A 9,639-nucleotide genomic window follows, 5' to 3' on the forward strand; every position below is an offset into this window, starting at 1 on the left:
CCCTTCCCTCCATGGTCCCTATTCCCACTGGACAGGTTGTCAAGGGTCCAGCTTTCACCAGTTTCACCACCTAGCTCCTGGGTTCCATCACACCATCTCCTCCTTTGTCACTCCAGCTCCAGGAGTGACTTTCTGCTGTGGCTGATCCCTGAGGTGCCTCATCACCTGCAGCTTGGCAGCTCCCCTGGGTCCTCACCTGTAAAACCAGCCCCCTATATTAAATCCCTCCATGTAAAATACCTGATGTGACTTCTGTTTGCAGAGTGGACATGAGCTGATGGATCCTCAGCCTTGGTGGCAGTTGTGAGGAGGGGGAGTGGTAGGGAATGGGGAAATACAGTGAGTGCAAACTCTGTCTCCCTGTCATCACACCCCATGCCTAACAGACATCATCTCATCTCACTCTCACAATCAAACTTTTAAAGCAGGTGATGTCATTAGCCCCATTTTAAAGAGGAGGACCCTCCAGCTTTGTTAGGGTAAATAACTTGCTCATCTAAAAGAGAACAGAGACGGGAGTCAGCCCTCGTTCTGCTGGGGTGCCAAAGGGGAACTCCGGCCCCATCCCCACTGCTGCCCCCACTCCCCGCCTGCCCAGCTCCCACTTGCTGCACACAGGAGGCCACTGCTTGATGTGAGCTCCTGCCCCTGACAGGGGCCAGCCCCGTGTGGGCCTGTGGAAAGCCCCACTTCATGCTGCCTTCTACCCCTTAGGATTCTGACCTAAGCTCCTGGGCCTCCTGTGGCCACAGGGCATGGCCTGAGCCAGACGCCCTCAGCTGAGAGTGGCTGTGGCAGGCCCAGATTTACGGCTTTGTTATTCCTGTGTTTTGGAGTTTTTACAGCCCCGCGCTCCCTCGAGAACCCTGTGCTTTCTCTAGGACATATCAGTCAGACGACGGAGGAAATACCCCAAATGCTGGGAACATCCTGTGTCACGGTGTCTCCCAGGCCCAGGTACCCACGACCTTTTGTTTGCAGCCCGCGGAGGAGGAGACTGATAAAGAGCAGGGGCTGGGGGGGGCAGGGGGGAGGCCGGCAGGGGCTGGGGGGGGCAGTGGGGGAGGCCGGCAGGGGCTGGGGGGGCAGTGGGGGAGGCCGGCAGGGGTGGGGGGGAAGGGGGGGGAGGCCAGCAGGGGCTGGGGGGGGCAGTGGGGGAGGCCGGCAGAGGCGGGGGGTAAGGGGGAGGCTGGCGGCCCCTCGGGTGTCCTGGTTTGTTCTGGTTTGTTCTCCAAGGCGACACGTCCCCAGCTTCCTGACCAAAATAGTCCCCGCCGTGGGCCTCTGATGCGGAGCCAGTGCTCACACTGCAGTGAGCGCCTCTTCATCCGCCTCCCCTCCGTTTGGGGCAGATACCTGACTCTGCAAGGAACTCCTGCACTGGCCAGTGGGGTCCAGCCGCGTTTTGCCTGCATGGGATACAAGACCCTATTGTCCTGTACCACCCCTCCCCCACGCCCACTGCCTCTCCCAGAATCCTCCAGGCTGCGGCTCCTGTGTGAGATCAGGCCCCAGTCCTGAGGGGACTGGATGGGTCGGGGTGGGGAAGGGAGCAAAAAAAAAAAAAAAAAAAGAAAGCAGCGGCCAGTAGGAGAGAGCTCGAGCCTATTTAAAAACACACATATATTCATAAAATAAATAATAACCCAAACCTATAAAGGTCTGGAATAGGCCAGTTGCAGTGGCTCCCACCTGTAATCCCAGCACTTTGGGAGGCCAACGTGGGTGTATCACCTGAGGTCAGGAGTTCGAGACCAGCCTGACCAACATGGAGAAACCCTGTCTCTACTGAAGATACAAAAAATTAGCCGGGTGTGGTGGCTCATGCCTGTAATCCCAGCTACTCAGGAGTCTGAGGCAGGAGAATCGCTTGAACCCAGGAGGTGGAGGTTGCGGTGAGCCGAGATCTCGCCATTGCACTCCAGCCTGGGCGACAAGAGCAAAACTCCGTCTCAAAAAAAAAAAAAAGGTCTAGAATGATACATACTAAATTGTTGAGGGTGGTCTTTTCTGATCAATGAGATCAGCTTTTCTTCTTCAGCTCATTCCATAGTATCCAAAAAAGTTTTTAACAATCATCTATCACTTTTTTGTAAGAAAAAATATAAAGTTGCTTGAACTTGAAACGTGTAGCTCAAGCCAAAGAAGCCAGGAGCAAAAAAAGATATTAAGGAGAAGTAGGTGCATAAACTCTGCCTATCATGTCCCTTGACGGTTGGTGTGACACCAGTTGTCGATTCTTTCTCGTCCTACTCGGAGGGAGGAGTGGCCCTTATGTAGCCCCTGGTGCTGTGCCGTCCTTTGCAGTCACAACACTTGTGGAGGAAACAGGGATCAGAGGACCCAGAAAGGTGCCAGGGGCCCCATGGCTGGGAGGGGCGGAGACGAGACCCAGGTCAGCGCAGCACCCACAGGAAGGGCAGAGGCAGGTGCTCTCAGGACGCCCCAGCACCAGGCCTCCTGGGAAGGGGGCAGCCCCGAGTCCAGGTGCTCACCCTCACCAGTTCTGTGATCACATGCTTGGCCCCATGGTGGGCCACGGATGGACAGGGGCAGAGGCATCAGTGGCCCCAGCTTAGCCCCTGGCCACCAAAGGAAAGGGCACCAGCAGTTGCCTCTGAAACATGGCCCTCATGTCCTACCCTGAGAAACAAATGTGCCCTGACCTCCAGCTCACCCCCATCTCCCCTCTGACCCACCCCAAATCCAGGCCCTGAGTCCTCCACCCAGGCAGCTGCGAGGTGGGGCATGTGCTTTCAAGTACAGCTTTCCCCCGGTTTGGGCTGCTGCTAAAAATACACCATTATTGACAGGCAACATGTGGAGAGCTCTTTCTGGTGTTGGAAAAACACACTGGAGCCATTCATAACGCTGGTGTTAAGGGGCAGAAGAAATGCCCCCTTGGTGACAGACGTCCCATGTCCAGGCTCCAGTGCAACCTGGGACTCTGAGCCGGCACATGACATCCGTGAGGATGAGCTCCGTGCAACCCAGGCCTTCCCCTGCACAGGACTCTCCCCTGGAGCAGCCACAGCAGAGCACCTAGAACGTGGGCCGTAACAGCAAGTGGCTTTCTGGATCCCGGATCTCCTCCACCTGCTTCATCTGATTTGAATCACCCAGCAGCACTGTACACAGGGGATTACACACCATTCCCATTTCAGAGACTGAAACTGAAGCAATGCTTTTCTGTAGCTCAGAGGCTTTGCAAATGCTATTCCTCTTGCTCAAGGTGATCATCATGAAGTGGGCCAGAGTGAAGCCCTGAGCCACCGTTTAAGAAGCCTGGATGCCCTGAAGCCACCAATGGGAGAGAGAAGCCTGAGATGCCCCGGCACCCCACAGCCCAGCTGTTTGAGTCATTCCAGCCCAGATGCCTGGAGAAAAAGGCTTTGAGATGAGCCCAGGCCCAGCCACCATCTCATGCAGCTGGTGAGAGAACCTGACCAAGACCCACAATGCTGACCTCAGGCAAGACCTGGACTGGGGAGCCGCTGTTTGGGGGTATTTTGTTGTACAGCAATAGCTGAGCGCCTCCTTAGGCTCTAGGGCCCTTGAGGAGAGGGTGAGCAAAGCTGACAAATTGCTGTAAAGAGACCACGCCCCAGCTGAGCCGCGCTCAGCAAGAACCTTGTGGGGACTATGACTTCCGGTTTCAGCAGCATTTCAGGAAACGCCCGTGACAAGGCTTTGGGAAGGGTGATGACAACGAGGGCAGGGATGCTTGACTCTCCAGACAGCGACAATTCAGGCAGGAAACAGCAGCCTACTTTGCTACAGGGATCCATGAAAGTGTCCGAGGAGGAGAGGAGGCCATGGCTGAGGGCACAGTGGCGCTGGGGGGTTCACGTGCATTGTCACTTCTGCTCTCCCACTGCCCTGGAAGTCAGGCACGATTAGAACTCCATCTCTGAGAGGAGGCTCGTAGATGCAGAATAACTCGTCCAGGACACAGCCGGTAACTCCCGGAACTTGGATTTGAACGAGGTTCATCATTCTGCTTTCCTTATCCATAACAAAATGGATGGGAGGAAGGTGTGGGGAGAGGCCACACTACTGGACCTCTACACCAAAAGGGTTCAATAGAGCTGTGCAAATTTTACATCCAGACACTCTGTCAAAGATGCCAGGGAAACCCTCCTAGGGGAGTCAGTGATGTGAAGTTAAATGGACATTCGGGCTCTTACCCTCAGAGGGAGGGTCAGCCAGACCTGGGTTTGACTCCTGCTCTTCCCTCGTCAACTGTACACTTCAGGCAAGTCAGCTTTTGTAATAACGTGTCCTCATCTGGAAAACTGGCACAGTCCATGCTCCACACTCCAGAGGGTGGGGGTCCCATCGGACAATATGCATCTACCAAAGCCAGCATGGGATGGAAACTTCCTGAATAGCAGCTGCTTGGACCAACGTGATTATCATGTCATATCATGATCATGTCATGTCACCTGAGGACTGCACTCCCGGGCTCCCCTCCACGGCAGGATGGGAAGCCAGGTATGAAAGTGCTACCTAGGAACACTCGGAAGCTCCCTGGGTGGCCTGGGCTCCACCTGACCTGGCTGTGGTCCCCTTCCCTCCCCTTCGGAGGGACCGAGGAGCTTCCCTAACCAACAATGTCAGCCCCTTCCTCTTCTTTCTTGGTTTCTCCCCAACCAAGGCCAATGTCAGAAGATCTTCCCAGGACCTGTCAGCCACAGAGCGCGACTGCGAAAAGGGTGTCCGTCTATACGGGGTGCGGAGCCCTGGTCCGAGGATGCCCACCCCTCACCCGTTGCTCTGATAAACAGCTGCATCTGGAGATGTGGGGTGACAGGAAAACCTTCCCTCCACCGTGGCAGGCAGAAGAGCCTTTCCCAGCCGGGAGTGAGGCATCTGGAAACACTCAGAGACCCCATCTCCATTGTAAACACAGACAAAGCTAGAATACAGGCACATCGATAAGAAAATATGGGATGGGGCATGTCAGTCCCACGCCATCCCAACAGTCAGACACAATAACTTTTTGTTTTTTTATTTGAGACAAGGTTTCACTCTGTCGCCCAGGCTGGAGTGCAGTGGCCAGTGGCACAATCAAAGCTCACTGCAGCCTCAACCTCCTGGGCTCAAGTGATCCTCCTGCCTCAGCCTCCTGAATAGCTGGGACTACAGGCAGACACCACCACACCTGGCTAATTTTTTAATTTTTTGTAGAAATGGGGTCTTGCTATGTTGCCCAGGCTGGTCGTGGACTCCTGGGCTCAAGTGATCCTCCTGCCTCTGCCTTCCAAAGTGTTGGGATCACAGGCAAGAGCCACTCCACCTAGCCAACAATTTAACATGTTGGTGTCATGCCAGATGTTTGAGGTGACAAACACCTTTTAGACTTTTATGAAAGCATAATAGACATAGGGAAAAGCACAGGCATCACAGGTGTACAGTTGGATGACCTTTGCCAGGGCAATGTCTGTGTGCTGGTGGTGTACATGCAGTGCTGGTCATGGACCAGGAAGCTGGAAGGGCATGTTCCATCCACACTCCATTCCACTAACACAGCTTCATTCTCTAGCCCTGTCCTTCCCTCCACCTCCCCTCCTCACCAACTCTTGCTCCTGCCGACACCAGTCCAGTTTTGAGAGCTTCAGGGAGCTCCGACCCACCTCCCATGTGGGGTCAAACCCCCACAAAGAGCTCACAGAGCATCTCGGGCCTCTCCCTCAGGCAGTTGTAATTTTCCACTGATGTATGTGTTTGTATCCCCAGCTGCATGGGGACCCCCCAAGGGCAGGACCACCAGGCCTGCTATGCCCCGCAGTCCCCCGTCCCTGGCCTTGGTTCCAGCTCTAAAACTTGAATTCTCCTTCCAAGAGAGCTCCAGTGGCTTTCCTGAGACTCCCAGGGCCTCGGGAACCCACCACTCCACCTCTGAGGTGCCCACAGTCTCCAAGAGAAAACGGGAGCTGCTCCTCGAGCCCAAGCTCCTGATCAAGACTCCACGAAGGCGATGCCGAGCTGGAAGATTTATTAGCCCCTCGGCTCTGCTAAAAGCATTCTGTCAAAGAATTTGAAAAACGCATCTCAGATTCAGTGTTGGGAGACAGCTATTCCCTCCGAGAAGAGGAGGATGTGAAAACCATCAGTCCCTGGTGTGGCTTTCCAGGCCAGCCAGGGGATCAGATCCTGACGGACGGCGCGGCCTCAGAGGCCAGGCGCCGTGTCCTCCTGGAGGGGGGCCCCGCTGGAGCCTGGAAGGAGCGGGAGCTGGGCAGGCTGCGAAGGGGAAGGGGAAGATGGATGGGGCTGGGGGGAGCTGCTGACAGAGCGCCTGGAGGGGAGTGAAGCTGGAAAGGATCCGCGCTGGGACGCAGCCCTCGGAAACCCTGGCGGGCTCAGCCTTGGCTTCACCGGGAGCCTTGGAGAAGAGGAAACAGAAGGCTGTCAGGGAGCAGCTTCCCGGACCACCCATCAGGGAACAGGGAGGACTGTAGTCCTGAAAGCCCAGGCCAGACAGGCAGGGGTCCCAGTCCATTCTGGGTAGGTGGGGGCCTTTCCAATCCAGCTCTGTTCACCCCATCCCCACCCCCTACCCAGCCCCAAATCTGCTGGGGTGGCCACTCGGTGTCCAGAATATGATTTGAAACATGCACATTTGTAAGGAAGTAGTGCAGGACCCCGCCTGCTGTCCCCTGATACCCAGGAGCCTTTCAGCCCCCAGGCCTTCAGCCAGGGACTCTTTCCCCAGGTCTTACCTTGGATACCTCATTGTATTTTAGCCCAAAGGTCACTACATCAGACAAAGCCTCCTGGTCACACACTAGAGTATGTGGCATCACACCATGGTCATGCACACACAGGCACATATACACCTACGCACTCACAAGCTCAAATACACACACTTACATGCACACACGTGTATACACACAGGTGTACGCCTATGCAGGCACATGCTTGAATGCACACATTTGCACACATGTTTACTCTCTACAATACAGCAAGGGGATTGGAGTCCAGACCCCTGAGGCAGACTGACTTATTCAGCTCCTGCCTCTGCCCTGTGACCTTGGGGACATGACTTAATCGCTCTGAGCCTTGGTTTCTTCATAAGTGAAATGGTGGCCGCTGACATTGCCCGCTTCCTAAGGCTACTCACAAGGTGGGGCTGTTACAGGGGTAACACATGTGCAGGACTTAGCCTGACAGAGTTAGGACGCAGAGAGGGAGATGTCCCCGTCACCACATCACAGCACTCCACAGGACGGGAAGTGATCTTAGCTGCTCACTGGTTCGTTCACCTCTCCTCTGTCTCCCTCCCCAGCCCTTCGTGGAACACAAAGAAGATTGGTAGGAGGGACAGTGGATGAACGACGTTCTCAGCCTGTCCCCAGGAGCCGGGTCATGCACAGACCTCACACTCCACATGCAAAGTAACAAAGTGAAGCCTCCTTTGTAAGAGGGTGAGGGTGCAACGAGTTCATGCTTGGAAGGAAGCACCAGGCAGGTCCCTGCACACGGTGGACCCCTTAAGCAGGAGCTGAGTTCAGTGTTTCCTCTGCTGCTCACCTCAGCCCTGCAGTGCGGGCTTCCTAAGCCTTTTCTCTGGCTGCCACTTACTGAACCACACTCTGCCAAGCAAGATGCCAAAGGCTTTCTACGCACTTCTTACTGAGCTCTCACAACGATCCTATTGACAGGGGCTCCGACAATCTCCTTTGTGCTAAAGAGTTAGCCGAGGCTTAGTGAGATTGGGTGGCGTCCTTGGTCCCTAGAGAGCATGTGGTCCTGATTTGAACCCAGCAACGATCCCAGGCTCACCTGGCTCTGACCTCACTTCTGCACACCACAGTCGTGGAAGCTTTTATTGTACCCCTCATAAGACGGAGAAACCGAGGCTCTGAGAGGGCAAATGGTGTGGCCAAGCCCCCCAGGCCATCCCTGGTGGGAAGCTTGTACTGGACTTGAGTCGTCCTGTCTGAAATGTGCGTTCCACTCTTCCCTGCGGGACCCGACGCAGCAGTTCCGGAAGGAGGAATTCTGGCCCCCATTGGCCATAGTTGGAAAGCAGATTCATGTTGCATTCCCTTTGCCAATTTACTTGCAGCGGGTTGATGAGGAACAACTCCCAGCTTGTCCCAGCCTTCATGGGGAAGGGGCTTCCAGCAACGCCCCCCTAACAAGGTCCTCACAGCACCCCGACACTGTGGGGCTGTCCCAGCACTGAGGCGATTAGTAGAATGATAGCAGCCAGCTGCTCACTCCGTCTGCGAGACAGACCAGGGCTGCTTGAGTGACACACTTGCAAGTTTCGCCCACGTTCCTCTCCTGGAATCATCGGGGCGGCCAAACCCCAGGAATCTGACTTCTTGAAGGAATCAAATCCACCATTTCGCTGCCCACGCTCAGCACCCAGAGGGTCTCTTGAAATAAGGTTCATGAGGCGGCCTCTGGATTTGATTACAAGGAAATCTGTTCCCCATCTCAACCCCTCAACTCTCTCTGCCCTCGACTGAAGGAATGTGACGCCGGCTGATTTCTCAGCAACTCCCGCATTTCTTGCAGACATCGGACCTGGAGCCAACTTTCTACCTGGTTTGTGTGATTCATAAATTACAGTGCAATCAAAAGACACGTTCAGAAACTGCTGGAAGTTTCAATGGGTGAGCGTATCAGTTTCCCAGGACAACCAACTGCCACACACTGGGGGGCTTACAACAGCAGAAACTTACTCTCCCACATTCTGGAAGCCAGAAGTCCAAAATCCAGACATCGGCAGGGCCGCGCTTCCTGGGGTGGCTCTAAGGGAGGGCCCTTCCTGCCTCTTCCGACTCCTGGTGGCCCCCAGGTATTCCACGGCTTGTGGCTGCCGCTCCAATCTCTGCCTCCGTCTTCACGAGGCCTCTGCCCACTGTGTCTCTTGTCTGTGTATCTCCTATAAGAACACCTGTCATTGGCTTTACGGCCCAGCCAGGTAATCCAGGGCGATCTCACCTTGAACTCCTTAATGTCACCACCTCTGCATAGGCGAGGTCAGCTTTCCAAATGAGGTCAGCTTCATAGACCCTGGGAATGACTTGGATTTATTTGCTGGAGCGCCACCCCAGACCCTATACAGTGAGTTTCGTTCTTCCTTCTGAGGACACGAAGAAAGGTCTCTTGCCTCCTGGCCTGTCCCTGGAGAAGAACTGACCTGGGCAGGGGGCAAGGAGGTAGAGAGGAGCTCCACCCTCAGCTCTGCCACGTCCTTGGGAAGCCTTGATCTCAGTCCCCACCTGCCCTGATCTCAGAGCAGGGACTTCAGCAGGAGCCCCACCTGACCAAGGCCCAGTCCTCTCTGAGTTTACATGCCAGAGGAGGAGCTGGACAGTAAATGAACACAACAAAAGATGGATAGGTAAATATGTCACATGGTGACAAATACCATGAAGGAAAATGCAGCAGGGTCAGGGATAGACAATGATGGGTCGAGGCCTCCTCCTGGGCTGGGGATGAGAGCAGAAGGAGACCAGGGGCACCAAGCCACTCACTTGGAGCCCAGGCTCAACCAAACCCCAGAGCCCAGGATCAGCCAAACCCTGGGTGCACAGGAGACACTGACGCCATTGGGTCCCAGAGGAGACCGACTTCTCGTCCTCATTCTGCTACTACCCAGCCCCAAAACAGGACAAG

This window comes from Chlorocebus sabaeus, chromosome 5 (assembly GCF_047675955.1).
Source record: "Chlorocebus sabaeus isolate Y175 chromosome 5, mChlSab1.0.hap1, whole genome shotgun sequence".
Lineage (NCBI taxonomy): Eukaryota > Metazoa > Chordata > Mammalia > Primates > Cercopithecidae > Chlorocebus > Chlorocebus sabaeus.